We start from the raw sequence: 16,400 nt of genomic DNA, 5'->3' as shown, positions 1-16,400 counted from the left end.
CACTTCTGTTGCCAAAAATACATTTTTTTAAAAAAGTGTTACGAAAGTGATTGAAGAATATTTCTTCAGCAGATCAAAGCAGTACACTCTCACATCTAGAAAGAATTTAAATCATTAAAAAGACTGCAAAAATAGGCTATTTTAAAGTAAAAATCACAACATTCTTCCATTTGGATTAATAAGAACTTTCTTCCATTTGGATTAATGGTAAGAACTGCTCACAATATGTCTGTTTGTCCATCTGTTTATCTAATTTACAGGTTTATTTTGGTGACTCCTTACTGCTATATCTCAAGTATAACATGAAAACACCAATGATATTGGTTTCCTGTGCATGCAATATGCTTCACAGTCTAAATACTTCTGTAGTAGAAAGTTTCAGGGGAAAGCTTACCAAGGAAATAGAGTTGGGAAGTTAGGATCAGACCAAATGTCCCTTGATGATTCATACGTAAACCCCTGTAAATAACCATAGAGACTTGTATTTGTCTGCTAACTACAACAGCAGAAGACCACCAGTCCTATTTAATTCCTGCTGTCAGCCAGGCACTGCTGATAGTTTATTTTGGCAATAAGAAGATGCAGGTTACTGGACTTGCAATAAAAGTTAACCACTTCTTCATAAGACTTTCTGTGAGCATGCAAAAGGCTTTGTTGCTTAAAAAAAACACTGGTTTACACCTTTCTAAGGCAGCATTTTGGTGATATGACTAAAAGCAAAAACTCCTCAAGGGCAAGAGAAAAGAAAAATGTACTAGTAAACATTAAAAAAATAACTAAATAAAATGCATTTCTAAAACTGCGATGTCATCATTAAGTATGACACAAACCGAAATGTTGTGTTAAAAATACACCTGTAAACAGCACAGCCACTTTAAGAAATGCCCAGACTCTTTCAGTGCATGTAGCTGCTCCATAGTCTAAATAACACTGATTCATAGTCAGGCATTTGATGCAGCTTGTGATGTCAGTGACCCAGGGGCAGCAATGTGCTGGGAAAGCAGGAGGGCTAGACCTGAGATGATGGCAGATGAGCCCTCATTCAGTGTTTTTGGGTAAGAAGAAATGTTGGCCAGGGCAGGCAACAGGTGTGTAAAAGGTATATACTACAGAAAGGGAGCAGCATGGGATGTATCCAGGGCAACCTTTAAATATGTGTAAACACACAGGTTTGTACAACAGGTGTAGAAAAGGTATATAATACAGAAAGGGAGCAGCAGGGGATGTATGCAGGGCAACCTTTAAATTTGTGTAAACACAAAGGTTTGTACAACTGGTATATTAAAAGGTATATAATACAGAAAGGGAGCAGCAGGGGATGTATGCAGTGCAACCTTTAAATGTGTGTAAACATACAGGTTTATACAACAGGTGTATAAAAGGTATATAATACAGAAAGGGAGCAGCAGGGCAACCTTTAAATGTGTGTAAACACACAGGTGTGTAATACAGCCATGGGATGAGAATAACATCCCCACTGGTACAAACATAATGCTCAGTCATTCTCGTTAAAGAGAATACTGTGCTGACAAACATGTTTCAAATGTATATATAAAAAATAAAAGGCGTGTAGACTGGAAAATAAAAACTTTTAATTCAAAAGTAGTAATAAAGGTAAGCCCTTTCAAGGTTGCCCTCTTCTTCAGACCTTAATAGAAATGTGAATATCAAGACAGGATTATTTTTTAAAATGTGCCATCCCCCTCCCATGGTTACATTTGAAACATTAAAAAAATGAGAAAGTGGTGGAGCCAACAAACCCAAAAGTAATAAATATAAAAAATAAAAGGCGTGTAGACTGGAAAATAAAAACTTTTAATTCAAAAGTAGTAACAAAGGTAAGCGCTTTCGAGGTTGCCCTCTTCTTCAGACCTTAATAAAAATGTGAATGTCAAGACAGTATAAATACATGCCAACAACCAATAAAAGCACTTAAAATAAATCAGTGCTGTAAGCCTCTCTTTCTCAGGAGAGGTTTTAAAGAAACAGCATTATTAAGGCCAGGTGATACATGAGCTTTAAAATCAACAATCCATCTTAATTCTATAAACTCTGTTTCATTACATATATCACTTTAATAATGCTCTTTCTTTAAAACCTCTCCTGAGAAAGAGAGGCTTGCAGCACTGATTTATTTTAAGTGTTTTTATTGGTTGTTGGCATGTATTTAAACTGTCTTGACATTCACATTTTTATTAAGGTCTGAAGAACAGGGCAACCTCGAAAGCGCTTACCTTTGTTACTACTTTTGAATTAAAAGTTTTTATTTTCCAGTCTACACGCCATTTATTTTTTATATTTATTACTTTTGGGTTTGTTGGCTCCACCACTTTTTCATTTTTTTAATGTTTCAAATGTAACCATGGGAGGGGGATGGCACATTTTAAAAAATAATCCCCAGGCTACAAACATAATGCCCAGCCATCCTCTTAACTGCTTACTGAGAAAAGCAGAGGAAATGTAAGCAGAACTGACCAATAATGCATTCTCAGTAGGGGCTTTAAATGCACAGAAATTGAAAAGAATTAGGCTTGACAAGCTGCAAATTCTATGTATTCACTGTTTTCTGTTACCTAAATTTTGTTTTACTCCTTGTGTTTACAGCATTGTAAAATGCTTGCTCAAGCATTGGGATAATGATGGACAGTATAACACACATCAAATTATGAAACAAGAGACTGCAGAACACTGACAGTATGAATCCCACTTTAATGAAAGATCATGTGGATATGGGTACGAGTGGTAAGTGTGTGGACATCTGCATGTTGGTATAATGGATGTGAGTGGTAAGTGTGTGGACATCTGCATGTTGGGTGTGAGTGGTAAGTGTGTGGACATCTGCATGTTGGTATAATGGGTGTGAGTGTAAGTATGTGGACATATGCATGTTGGTGTAATGGGTGTGAGTGGTGAGCGAGTGGACATTTGCATGTTGGTATAAGGAATTGGAACCGATGGCTGTTAGTTGTGCTTAAGTTCTGTATGGGATGGGTTTGAAAAGTAGGCATACTTCTGCCCAGTTGATTTACGTACAGTGTATAAGAGATTCCCTGCACAGTGGACTATGATAGTAAGACGCAGATGCAAGTATAATTAAGTTATGTGAGTGCTAGGTGAAGCCCCCAGTCAGGGGATGTGTGAGACAAAGTCCCCCAACCCCTGCACAGAGAGATGAAAGAATGGTGTTCATCTGTTTCATTTTGTGGCACATCGTAATATGTTCACACTCAGATGGGATCAAGGCCTTGGGAACCCACTGTTCAGAACTGTGATATATATATTTTTTTGTTACGTAATTTTACAATGCAACTCTACCTGCCACCGTCATTCTTTGTTATAGGTATCACTGAGCTTATTTTATAAGATAAAACACTGTTTTTTGAATGTCTTGTTATTGACAGGTGTATGAATCTGACTTTACTTACATCACTTTCAAGATGCAGTTCACAACAATTCCCAAAATTCTTCCATGAAACCTTAACTCATCTTTTTTCGGTAACAGCAGCCATTTCTCACGATTCTGTAAAATTAAATCAGAAATATATGTGAAGAGCTGTAATAGTGTGCATCACTCCTAAACATAAGCATATCTCCTTTACAATGTTATTACTACATATAGGAAAAGCACAGGTGCTCTTTTGTCTGTGCCAAAAGTGCACAGATACTACAGAAGTATCATCCTAGGCAAAACTATTTACTTATTCATTCTAAATTTGCATGCACATAATACTTACTACAACAGTAAGACATTGTTATACACCACATCCAAAGTCAGAATATTTATTTATTAACATTTGATAACTAAGTGAACTGATGCAAGGACCCTTTATCAGCATGAATGTGGATATAAACCAATTACAGAACAGTGAAATACAAATACTATGTCAGAGATGACACATATGTCTATAGGTAACATGAAGCATGACAGAAATAAACAAGAGGAAGTGGAAAGAAAAAGCCACAACTGTCAAGCTACAGTACTACTGCTGATACTCACCTGAAGTTAGGTTGGAGATGGTAACAGAGAGTACATATGGCTGATAACTACTGTTTGTATCTGAGGATGGTTGCATAGTGCTGATGTGAAAACATGACAATAAGAAGTTAGTAAAAATAAAACTGGGGAGAGTTCCGAATAGTAGTTGAGGTTTGAGAAGGTACAGTCAAACAAGGTAAGGCGGAATAGCGGTATAAATAAACTAAGTGCTTTTGGATCTGAGGGAGTAAGTACAGGGGGGTAGGCAATGTAATTTGTGTATATGTGGGAGGGGGTAACTGAAGGGAAGTTTGTAAATAAAAAGTGAAAGGAGGCCATCTCAGTAATGATGTGGGTATGTGTGGTAGTTTGAAGGGTGCAGTGGTATGAAGTGGGATTGTAGAATTAACAAAGCAACATATTTTAAGAATTTGTTGTAGGAGAGAGTTTTGAGAAGGACAAAGTATGACTAAGTAAAGCTTACTCCAATTGTGGTATTAAAGAGTTTTTTGGTAGTGGAGGACCCAAGTTTTGGGAGCAACTAGCTAAATAATATTTTAGGCCAGTTGTTTCCAATTTGTCTCCTGTAGCATAGCAATTTGTGCTCTACATTTTTTTAATATATATACCAATCTTTCTTTTTTGTAGATATCTGTGAAACCATTTACATTTAAAGGTAAAGTGTCATTATGTTAAAAAATTATTATTCCCACCTTTTATGTGTAACAGCTTTTTGTTAAGAGTCTAGTTCCAGCTTTTCTGTTACATGCCTACACTGTTTGGCAGGTTGATCTTTTATACAGTTGTTTCTTGTCATATCCATTTGAACCTACAGTATGTCACATAATAAACTTCTAAAAAATATTAACTTAATACTAACACACACAATTATGTACACTTTCAAATATTGAAGTTTTACCCTCCTAATAGGAACAATTATCCCAGACAGCCATACTCAAACTTGGGTTAACCTAAAAGGAAGGTTATCCATGCTAAGACGCATGGTACAGCCTGTGCTTCTATTAAGTGCTGTTTGGTTTTGTCTTATCTTTATTAATCTACCAGACTGGGAAAACACTTGAATGCTTTCAGAAAACATTTCCTAGCCACTGAAAGAAATAAGCATTCTGTTTTTATTTCCCTTTAACAGATGGTCTCCATAGAGACACACGACCTGGATACGGAGCTGCTTCTACAAGCACTCATTTATTGGCTAGACAATGTTCTTGTTTTCTCTTAAAACTGGTTACTAGATCAAGCTGAGACTTTAATCCAGTCATTCCTCTATGCAAGGGTGAAAAAAAGCACATCAATTCTTCTTGTATCCTGCTCTTTTGATCAGACTCAGACTTTTTTCTTTTTTTTTATGTTGCAGTGCCTACATTTCTTAAAACCGAGCAAGGAGAAACAAAAGAGAAAAAAACAGGGGCACCTGTTTATTTTAGTATCCGCATTACACCCGAAAATAACTGAGAACATTTTACTTTATAGCATGCAGATTATATCAAGCATTATAAAAACACTACTATTAAGAAGTTTCATTTTACTTACAGTTGACGCTTTCCTTCCTCTTCCTACTCCTAAATGTTCTTCCAAACATTAATGGCATGAAGTAGGGCATATGCTTTAGAATCCCCTAGAAGTTTAACAAAGTCAAAAAAGTCCAATATTTCCAGTTTTTCTTGTTCTGACATGTTTCACAAAGATAATTAATGCTTTGAAATCCTACATTTGTCAGTTTCTGAGTTGCTAGTTTTATTCCTGTTGATTTCCATATCCCAAATCCAATCTCTGCTTCATTTCCAATGTAATCCTGGTTCTTCCAGTCAAATCTTGTGCTTTTTTTCTGTTTCTCAAGCATCTTCCATTGAAATATCAGAAAATATTTCACTGGCACAGTCTCTCTGTGATCTTTATTACCATCAGAACAGGAAGCAGAATCTCCTTTTGCTTTATAACTCAATTTCTGTTGGACAAACTTTCAAATTTTCTCCTTAGCATGCTCTGCATCAAAAAATTATTTTGTCCCTCAGGAAAGAATATTCTGAAAACAGCTGGGTACAGCAGCTTGAATCTCCCACCTCTCTCAACATTCCCTGATTAGCGGAATATATTTACTCCTCTTTTGCCTGGGGTACAATGACTAATCTTTTTCCACAAACACTCCACTATCTCTCACTTTTAGTATTTTGTGCTTCTGCCACAGTTTTGTCAGAATCAGCTCCTTCTGCTGGTAGGATTGCATCTTTATTATTAAACGTGTGGGTTGCTTTCTCATGGCCAGGTTTGGAGTATACACACAATCTTCCCTTTTAATTAACAACTACTGTGGAGCACCAGTCCAGCTGCTTATTTGCGCTTTCATAAAATTAATACAGTCTATTCCTTTCAGCTTCTCAGGTACAGCAGAGAATATACGGTTTTCCCTATGTGCTCTGTCTTCTAATTCTATTATTTTTTGAAACATCTTTTATTGAGCAGTTTATATTCAGCCAACCCTTTCTTCATTTTGACCTCTGATTTTTGCAGTTTTATCACCTCGTCTATCTTTTTAAAGTTTACTCCATTTTTTTTCCAGCCTTTTGTTATTTAAGCTGACATACTCCTTCAATGTTTATTTTAGTCAGCTGTGAATACATTTGATTTGTTTCCTCTAAGTTACTGGAAATCCTGTCTTGCACCAAAGCTGGAGCTTGAACTGTTTTTTGCTGAACAGCTGCAGAAATCTTCCCAGTCAGTTTTTCCTCACCTTTTGTGATTGATTTTCTTTCAGGTTCTCTGAATTTCTTTTTTGCTGGCATCCAGGCAGTGCACTTACTAGCCAGTTACTAAAATTTACCCGAAAATACAAGTTTACTGGCTGTCTCTTCTGAGTTTCTGTTGCTGCACTGGTAGAGTGGAAACTAAGCTGTTATTCAGTGTGCAGCCATCTTGGAGGTCCATCTGAAATGAGTTTGTCTAGTTTCCTGTTCCTTTGGAGTTAACACAAACCCAAATAAAACCTTGTTCCTTTGTCTATAACTGATTGTAGCACATTAACAGAACCTTGTTCTACTGGAATTGCCAAGGCTACCTGGTCTTTTCTGAAAAATGGGTGAGGTGTAAGGTATGGAAGAGAGGATTATGGGGCAAACATGGTGAACTTCTTTGTAGTTCTAAACAAGTACAGATTCAAGAGATCTAAAGTGAGTTCCTGTCCACACAGCTGTTCTTTCTTTGGAACTTGTAAGAACCTTCATTAAAACTCTCCTCTTTTCTCTTTGTTTCAAAATGATTGTACCATTCTGATTTACATATCTTGTGCTACTGGAATTCACAAGGCTTCCCAGTCCTTTGGTGGAGAAGGGATGAGGTCTATGCTTTGATATGGTACAGAACACTGAAGTTACCCTCATGGCACTACCTCTCTTACTCAATTATCTTGTTACTTGTTCTGACTGCCTTGCGAAAACAGAAAACTTACCTTCTATTTATACTGTGTGAGAAAGGGTAGATGCTAAATAATTACAAATAGTGGCATTTGTATGGGAGGTAAAGGACTTTTCTTGCTAGGAGGGAGCATCTTGTTTCTGCGGCTAATGCTACCCTATGTTTCTCTATCCGTACTGTTTCTTTTGAAATAGTTTCTTGTTCTGAAACTAGTATTGATTTGATTGTTTACAGAAAGAGAAATCTTTTGAAGGGTAATTTCTGACATACCACTATAGACTGCAGCATGAAATGTTTGCTTTAGATTTTATGTTTTTCTTATCTGTTCTTTTTCCAGTTGTTTCACGATGTGGCGTGCCCAAAAGGACTGTCTAATCAAGAAGGGGTATTTAATAACTGTAATTTAACATTCTCTGGGAAGGGCTGTGTTTTCACCAACCATGGCTCTATCAGAAATCCAGAGGCAGTTGCCCATAAATAGTCATTGTGGTATCATATCCATACAAAACAAAACGTTAACCTACTTATCTGTTGCTCTGTGCATGTTTAGAAACTTTGTATCTCAGTACAACACTGGAAAATCCTTTGTAAGACTATTTTCTTCAGTACATCTAATAGGTATTGGGCCCTATGGGACAGCTAGCTAAATGGTCTAATACTCAAAGTAGTTTAAGTGTATACTGCTTTCATAAATCTGTCTAATACTATTGCTTTCTTTTTCTGTAGCAAATGTTCTTAATGTAGGTGCAGGACAGCAGAAGGTCCGCATGATCAAGTTTCAAGAGCTACATTTATCTCTTTTTCTCAGAGGGCAAAAAACCCTCTGAAAGACCTAGAACATGGTCCTTCATCCTTCGTCTTCTGGGGAGTACCAGAAACAGAGCCCTCACTATATTTCTAGAACACCCCAGTGGAGAGGAAATCAAGTCTTCTTCCTCTTTCGGCTTATCCTGGTTAGGGATCACCACAGTGGATCACCTGTCTGCTCATGATTGGCAGTAGAGTTTTACAGTGTCGAGTTGCCAGCCCGGTGCCCAACCTTCCATTGAAGGCGCACACACTTACTCCTAGGGCCAAGTGAGAGGAAATCAAGTCTGAGTGAGCCTATTTGCAGTCTTATTTTTATAGGTTTGACCAAAAAGGAGGTGATATGTGTTCCCATGTCCTGTTTATACATCTTAAATGAAGTCTGCATTGACGTTGAATGTTTAGGCCCAAGTCAAAAACCTGAATTAGCCTTCTACACTATACCATAATCACATTTCACAGGCTTCTTATAATGTATGAGCATGAGATCAAAGCCTGAATTCCATCCATCCAATCCTTAAACAGCTAGCAGTCAGATGTTTGAAAATTAGCCTGTGTAAGGGTAGTCTTCTGACACTAATTACTAGTTACTGAGCATCCCACACTTAGAATACTTAGAACTGCAGAATGAAAGGGAACAGAAGAAACAGAGAATTTCTCCTGAGTCACAACTAAAATAAGCACAAGGCCTGAGTTTATGATGTTTCTGACACAGGCTTGCGGGATTTACCATTCTTAGTAGAAACTACCTGCCTCAAAAACTGCTTCCTCTCTCACAGACTCCTTCAACTAGCTACGGGTCATGAAGAGAAGAGGGGAAATTGATTAGACTTCACCTGTTGAAGCATACGGATGAACCTTGCTTTCCATGTATAGAGACAGACTATACCACTACGAATTAAGACAGATCACACAAAGGTGGTCCACTTTCCTGGAAGCCATTAATAGAGTCCAGGTGCTTCAAGCTGCACTGACAGCATTTGTGATTGCTGTTTCAAAAAGAGATGATTCTAGAGTCCTTTTTCATCCTTAGATACTCATTAAAACATTTCAGGTAGCAGAAACGGAGGTGCATGCAAGTCCTTGAAGGTCTTCATCTGCTTAAGGTTTCTCCAAAGAGATCATAGAAGGAGAAACTATACTGTGAGGAGTAATCCTTGCACTTTCCCATCTCTCTCTCTCAAACACAAACCCACCCACCCGCCCATCCACACACTCACACGTCTCTCCAGTTTCTCAGATGCTTTGCAGGATTCTGAATAAGAGGGAGTACTTTACCACTCACCAGCTCCAGCAGGGTTAAGCCTGTGCATTACAAGCTTATGTTAGTTACAGCTTCCGATGAGCTGGTACTGGATGATTGGGAATAGAAAATAAATTTTCAACATCAAGCCCACTAATGATACAGTAAGGGCACAATATCTCTAGCACCATCAAAATACCAAGTTCTGCAAGGGTGTATTACTGTACCCACACTGAGAGGTCTCACCAGACATCTATTTGAAGTCTTAGCACTAAAAAACAAGCCCTGGAGAACTTTCCTTATGCTGGACCATTAGACATTGCTGGACCTAGATGGAGAACTGTGACACAGAGTCCTTTATGCCAAGTAGTCAGGTACCGCTAGGGGCTGCTTCAACAGACAAGGAAGTCAAACACAAGCTCGGCTTAATCAGCTAGGAGCTCCTTGATGTCTGAAATGTAGGATGCACATCCCTTGGCATATTCTGATGTGGAAGATAGGAGGAAGCTTCAGCTCTTTCTAGAGGGTGATGAGCTCAATAGGCTGGCTTCACTACTGCTTGTTCACTGATTTTTGTATCTTATAACACTGCTCCAGCAAAGACCTAGGACCATGTGTGAGGCCATCTCATCAATCTCCATATGAGAAAACTTAATCCACAGCTATCATTCTGATAACAAGGCACGTCTGCTATTTGTCATGCCAGCTGGTGTCAAAGCTGAACTACTGTCACATACAGCACTGCTTTACATCATGCCCCCCGTATGGTAGAAGCATTGCTGATATAGGTCTTAACATATCATTGTCAGGCCACACAGTAAGCGACATTGGTTTTAACCATAAAATGCAGAAACTTTTTGTCACTTTACATATTTCATCAACCAATCATCTCACCTTGCTAACCCTGTCAGTCAGAAAGAAATCAGACAGACTGAGGAGAATAATTTTCACCACTGCATTTTGGGTGAAGTTTCAAAAACTGTTCATTTTGATTGATGCATGCTTTATCTTTTTCAGGGTCCCAGGAAATCTGGATCCTAACCAAGCATTCCCATTGAACTAATCCTGAAGGAGACATCAGTCCATCACAGGGCACAGACAGTTTGGAGGATCACCACTTCAGCTACAGAATGACTCTGACGTGGAGAGAAAAAGAAGCTCCTGGTAAAAAAAAAAAAAAAAACACAAGAGCCAGGAAGGACATGTACATCCGGCACATAGATCACCTCAGTCAGGAACTGAACCACAGCATTATACATATTTTTAAATGACATTAACTTGCATCATCTGAGAAGACTGGAATTTCTTGATCAAAACTGCATGCATCAGTTGGTCAGACAGATAAAGAACCTGTTGGAGATCAAACCATTTGCAGGGTATTCACACCAGCCAGTAAAAGCAGAGAGGAAACTAGATATATGGTCAAATTAACATAAGGGGTAGGCAACTAGAAAGATAGTGGTGTTCAAAAATACAGCAGTAACAGGGTGGAAACATTTCTGTCCAACTCAAAAGACAGAGCTGTGGTCTCTTTTCAAGTTTTAATATGCAGTTAAACGCAGAATAGAAGTAAAACACAGTGTAAAGAAAACAAATCACAGTATACAAAATAGAAAAAGGCAATAAAGTAATATAAAATACAAGAAATAAAAAGCAATCTAACTTTCCCTCACAACAAACTGTGGCAGTGTCTGGGTGAGTCTTTCCAGTAAAGATCTGAAATGTTTTAGTTTACCCCTTAAATAGAAGGTTTAGTTCCTAGCTCCACCCCTCAGTTCACAGATGATTAACCTTAGCTGACCTATTGTAACTTATGTGTGACTCCTTAACTGACCTGTCCTAATTTCTGTCTGACTCAAGAGACAGAGCTGTGGTCTCTTTTCAAGTTTTAATATGCAATTAAAAGCAGAATACAAGTAAAACGCAGTGTAAAGAAAACAAATCACAGTATACAGAACAGAAAAAAGGCAATAAAATAATTTACAATACAGCAAATAAAAAGCAAATAACCTTTCCATCACAACAAACTGTAGAGGAGTATGGGTGAGCCTTTCCATAAACAATAACAGCATGATAAATCCTTGTCTGCTTGACATCCCCCAAACATTATCAGTTCCTGAGATATGAGCTGCTTATCTAAGACTGCCTGCCAGAACACTATGCTTGCCTGCTTTGAATATGAAGTGGTATCTATATAGATCCATGGAAGTTCCAGTTTCAAGAGCAGAATGGCTAGCAGGGTTACCACTTGTCCCTCTTTGTGAAGAAATGTCCTGTAATTTTAGGGCAAAAAACAATTACTAACTTTTCTTCATAAAATAGTTATTTTGTATCTGAAACACTTAAATGTTATATGGAATAGCATAAGCAACCCAAATGCTACAAGAATAAGCTTTTATTTTGGCAAAAACACGAAAGTTCTGTCCATTGCACTGGCCACAGTTATGCTTTGTCCTGCAAAATCCACATTGCTACAAAAAATGTCCCATTTTGGGCATTTGAAAAGGTGGCAACCCTCATGGCTAGCCAGAAAGATGACAGGACCTTGTGCTACCTGGATGATCAAGTCCGAGTTACTGATATATTACCCATACTAATCTCAGTGCTCCTTTTCTCCAGTTGCTAGCAATTCTTATAAGCTGATATGCATGTTCATGTTAGAAAGACTTCTCTGTCACGGACTCCAGGTACACACACCTCCCAGAATCCACTGCTTTTGAAATCAAAGTTTAGATCAATTCAAGGGAGATGAAAAGCTTTCAATATTTAATGAATCTCTATCTACAGTTCAGTCAATATAGCTTGTATATCTGAAAGCAATTTCTACAGATGATTTATTGTCAGATCTTAGAGATGAAAAGAATGAAACTATCCCATAGGAAGCCCTGCCACCATAATGCTGGCCAACATATGGGCCAGCACTGATAAGAAAGGCTTCACTAAAATACTTGTCTGTGATGCAGGCAGATGGAAGAATGAAAGTACTTCTCACGTCCCCTGCTTAAATAGGAACTCCTGCTGTTGCAATGTATCTAGAATTGTTCCTCAAAAAGTCTTCCGCAGTGGGGCTAGATTCAATTTCTTCTCAATAGTCTAACTCCAGTGAATCCAAAAAGGGAATAATCAAACTGAGATTTATCCATTAGCTGTAGATTGGAAAGAAACTGAATTAGACAACATAAATACAAAAAGATATGAACTCTGTTCAGTCTGACTGGTGCAATACCAGGAGTTAAGCACTCTGTGAACTTCCTGGAGACTATGGTATGATTAATTGTTAGAAATGAAAACTAAAAATGATCCATCCCTACATGGAATCTGAGAAATCTCCAGTGAGGTTGAAAAATAGGGATGTGTTAAGAAACATTGCTTAGACCTAGTGATGCAATCCCTGAAAAACATGAAAAATAAGCCTCCAGGTCTCATTGTCTATCTTTGAGATTAGAAAGAACCTTGAGTACTAAATTGTCTATTTGAACCAGAACATCCTCTCTATGACACCTTTCTTGACATTGTTCATAAAACAAACATTGCTCCACATAAGAGATACATGGACGCCATGAATGCTTCTGGAATGGTCCGACATAGAAGACTTGAGAGGAATTCTAGCCTATAGCCTGAATACAAAATCACATTCGGGCACCAAAATATAGATTCATAGATTGTCACTAGGCTAATGATCCAGGGGGCCTTTCTAAGCCAAGTTTCCCTGAAAGAATAATGAGATTCTGTATCCAAAAAGACAGTGAGGGCCAGGCATTTATGAGCTACCTCTGTGCATAAGGGACATGGATGCCAGGAGCGAAGTCAATTTCCTGTTCCCCATCCACTGGTCTAGGTTTTGCTTACATTGGTAATAGACGAACTCAGCTTCACATAGATAGGAAGCCTTTTCCATAGGAAGGGCAAACTCTGGAACACATAGCTGTCTCTCCAGCATGTTCTGTTTAAGACATATACAAAATTTAGGTGCCTAGACCTTGTATTTCTGGTGCTGTTTGACTTACAAAATGTGCAGGAGATTCATAAGTGTGATGTTTGCAGATGCCTTGTAAGCCAGGCACAGATCATCCTTAGGCAATCTATAGAAGAAAGTAGTAGAGAGAAAGGGCTTTAAGGAGCTCTGCATAAAGCAGGCGTGTTACACCTTGTATTCTTTTTGTAAGGAACCTCTGAGATTGCTCTAGTTGCTGCAAATGCCTGGACAGATACATACTGAAGGGAGCAATGTACTCTATAACTGATCTGATAAGGGCAGAGTACAGTGGGATAGTGACTTCTTTGGACCTAGATGCCATGCCCTTACTTAGTTGTGCAACATTAAAGGATTTCCTCACCACTGTGGCCACATGGTGGTCAAAGTTAAGACTGCTGTCTACGTGGTGCATTATCAACATGGCAATTAGCCGAGATGGTTGACTTCCCAAAGGGTACTATTCTGCATTTCTTAGCATTGAGTTTAAGACTATGGCTTTGACACCATTTGTTAGTCAATGATGGGCCTTCTTGAAAAATGCAAGTGTCTGCAGGGGCATCGATGATAACCCCCAGCTTGTAGTCGGCAAACTTAGTCAGCTATAAACCTTCAGCATTTGCTTCTAATTCAGAGAAATAGATGTCAAAAAGGAGTGGGCCAGTACTGACCCCTGGGGCATTCTGCTAGTGACTGGCCCCTTGGTGGAGGTGTCCTCATGTATTTTGACCTCCTGGGTCCTATCAGTGAGCCAGTTGGCTATCCAGCAGGTGGTAAATTAGTGAGCTTGTCTATAATGCATGAATGGGGTATTGTTTCAAAAACCTTGGCCAGGTTGAGGTAAGCTGTGTGTACAGTCTTGCCTTCATCCAATGCTTTGGTGACCCTCTCAAAAAAAGTCCATCAGATTTAACAGGCATGACCTTCCTTCAACAAAGCTGAACTGTGGTGAGTGGAGTGTTTGCAGGTTACCTATGTCCTCATTTATTATGTCCATGATTATTCTTTCCATAGCCTTACATATGAGGCTGGTCAGAATTATGGACCTGTAGTTACCTGGATCAGTGGTTGACCCTCCTTTGTGCAGGAGAAAGACTGTAGCCATCTTCCATTCCTTAGGCACAAAATCTGACTGTAGGCTCCATTTGAAAAGTGATTCAAGTGGACCAGAAAGGTCATGTTTCATGCTATTTATTAAGCATCATGGTATGCTACTGGGGTCCATCAATTCAGCCATTTTGGCCATGAAAAATGCATTGATGACCTGTTCTCTAGTAATGGTTGAGGGGATTGTGGTATGAACTAGTTCCTTTGGCCTATCGGGGGGAGTTGGGGGAGAAATTTGAGCTGGAACCGTCAGCCAAAAGGTTGGCAATGGCCTCTGGTTCATTGTGGGTGATGCCATTTACAATACGTTCTGTGCATTACTGCGTATTTCACCTGAGGCTACAGACATAGCTTTGTGATTGTCCTTTGCCTGAAAAGCTATTTTTCTTCAAATTTAACCTTTGAAATATTAATTAATCCTCTAGGCCACCTGTTTAGATTGGTTAGAGGGCCTTTAGCATGTATGGCTTTGTTTCTCCTACTCTTAGCCAACACTGTTTCTTTTCTTGTATAACTAATTTATACTGTGATTCCACAAGGGTTGCTTGTCTTCTGAGTTTGTCTTGTTCTTAATACAAGTGGGTACAACTCACTTTATACAGCTATCAATCTGGCTGTACAGAGATTTTGTAATTAGCTCAGCATATGCTATTGTTTTTATAGGGCTTGGGGGTGCTTGGAAAGTTAGCTAAGGTGTTGCTTAATAGAGAGAGGTTAGCCTTAGAATAGTTCCTACAGGTTTTTGGTTTCACTGGATCTCAAAATTTTAATTTGATTTCATGCAATACTGCCATATGGTCAGATCTGACAAGTGAAGACATTGTATTAGGTGAGGAAAATCAGCCCCTCCATGTTTGTGAGTACAAGGTCAAGGATGTTTGTACCCCTGGTAGGAGAAAGGACCAACTGTTCCAAGATATTAGCATTAACAAAGTTTAGAAATTCAAATAAAACAAAAGATGAAATGAAGCATGACTCCAAACCACATAAAATATAATTGAGCATTTAATAGCAGTTTAAAACTCATGAATGAATTCTTTAAACCACAGGAAGAAGCCCTAATACATGGGATTGAGCAACAGCAAGAGACATTGTATGGACAGTTTCCAGCAGCTGTTGCAGATAAAGCTATGGGTGCAGTAGCAGATAATGTGAGCGCCTATCAGCGTAAATTAGCACAACAGAAAGGGAAAAATCTTGATAGAGACATTACAGATTTCAAAAAAGGCAATGTTTTTTCATGGCCTAAGCCTCAGAGACTATTAACATCTGAACATAGTAATGTGAATAATCTATCTTTGCCTAGCCTATATAGGAATTTTGTTAACCAAACTACAAATGCGACGCCCAATGAGGTAAATGAAAGTATCCATATGGATGTAAATATACTAGATAAGAGGCAAACTGATATAAATTCAGATATTTCAACAAGCCCTGAAAGTCAAAGAGCAAGTGTAACATTACACACCAACTTGGAATTTGCTGGTTCGGTGAACGCTATGACACAACAGTCAAGTGACATACCACCGGGACAAGCAGTGGTAAGGAGGAAGGATACCATACAAAATGTCAAAAGCTTATTCATTTTTCCCCCTACCTATTTGGCAGGAGAGGGGGCGACAACAGTACAGATCCAGGAGTCGAGGACGGATGAAGAGGAAGGAACAGCTAGAAGGTATGGAGTACCCCATACTGAAGAAGATATGGAACCAGAATTGAATAAGACTATAGTATGGAACATATCATATAGACAATTAACACAGGCAGAATCACCTGTCTTACAGAAAGGACTTTCGTTCATTCCAGCACAATGGCAGATATACCGGATACTATAACTGACCTAAAGTTTTTTCTTAGGAAAGTGA

At 38.6% G+C, this 16,400-nt stretch overlaps 1 long non-coding RNA gene across 2 annotated transcripts in view; it reads right to left on the bottom strand.

Annotated features, from left to right (window-relative positions):
* LOC122789745 overlaps positions 1 to 16,400 on the bottom strand; it is a 2,129,853-nt gene that overhangs the window by 1,155,440 nt on the left and 958,013 nt on the right. For both annotated transcript variants that reach the window (XR_006362872.1, XR_006362873.1), the window contains exon 3: positions 3,426 to 3,520. This is a non-coding gene — a long non-coding RNA (uncharacterized LOC122789745). The remainder of the gene's footprint in view (positions 1 to 3,425; positions 3,521 to 16,400) is intronic.

The sequence above is a fragment of the Protopterus annectens genome, chromosome 1.part2 (genome assembly GCF_019279795.1).
Source record: "Protopterus annectens isolate FY-2018-M chromosome 1.part2, PAN1.0, whole genome shotgun sequence".
Taxonomy (NCBI): domain Eukaryota; kingdom Metazoa; phylum Chordata; order Ceratodontiformes; family Protopteridae; genus Protopterus; species Protopterus annectens.
This window is presented reverse-complemented; position numbering and strand designations above follow the sequence as displayed.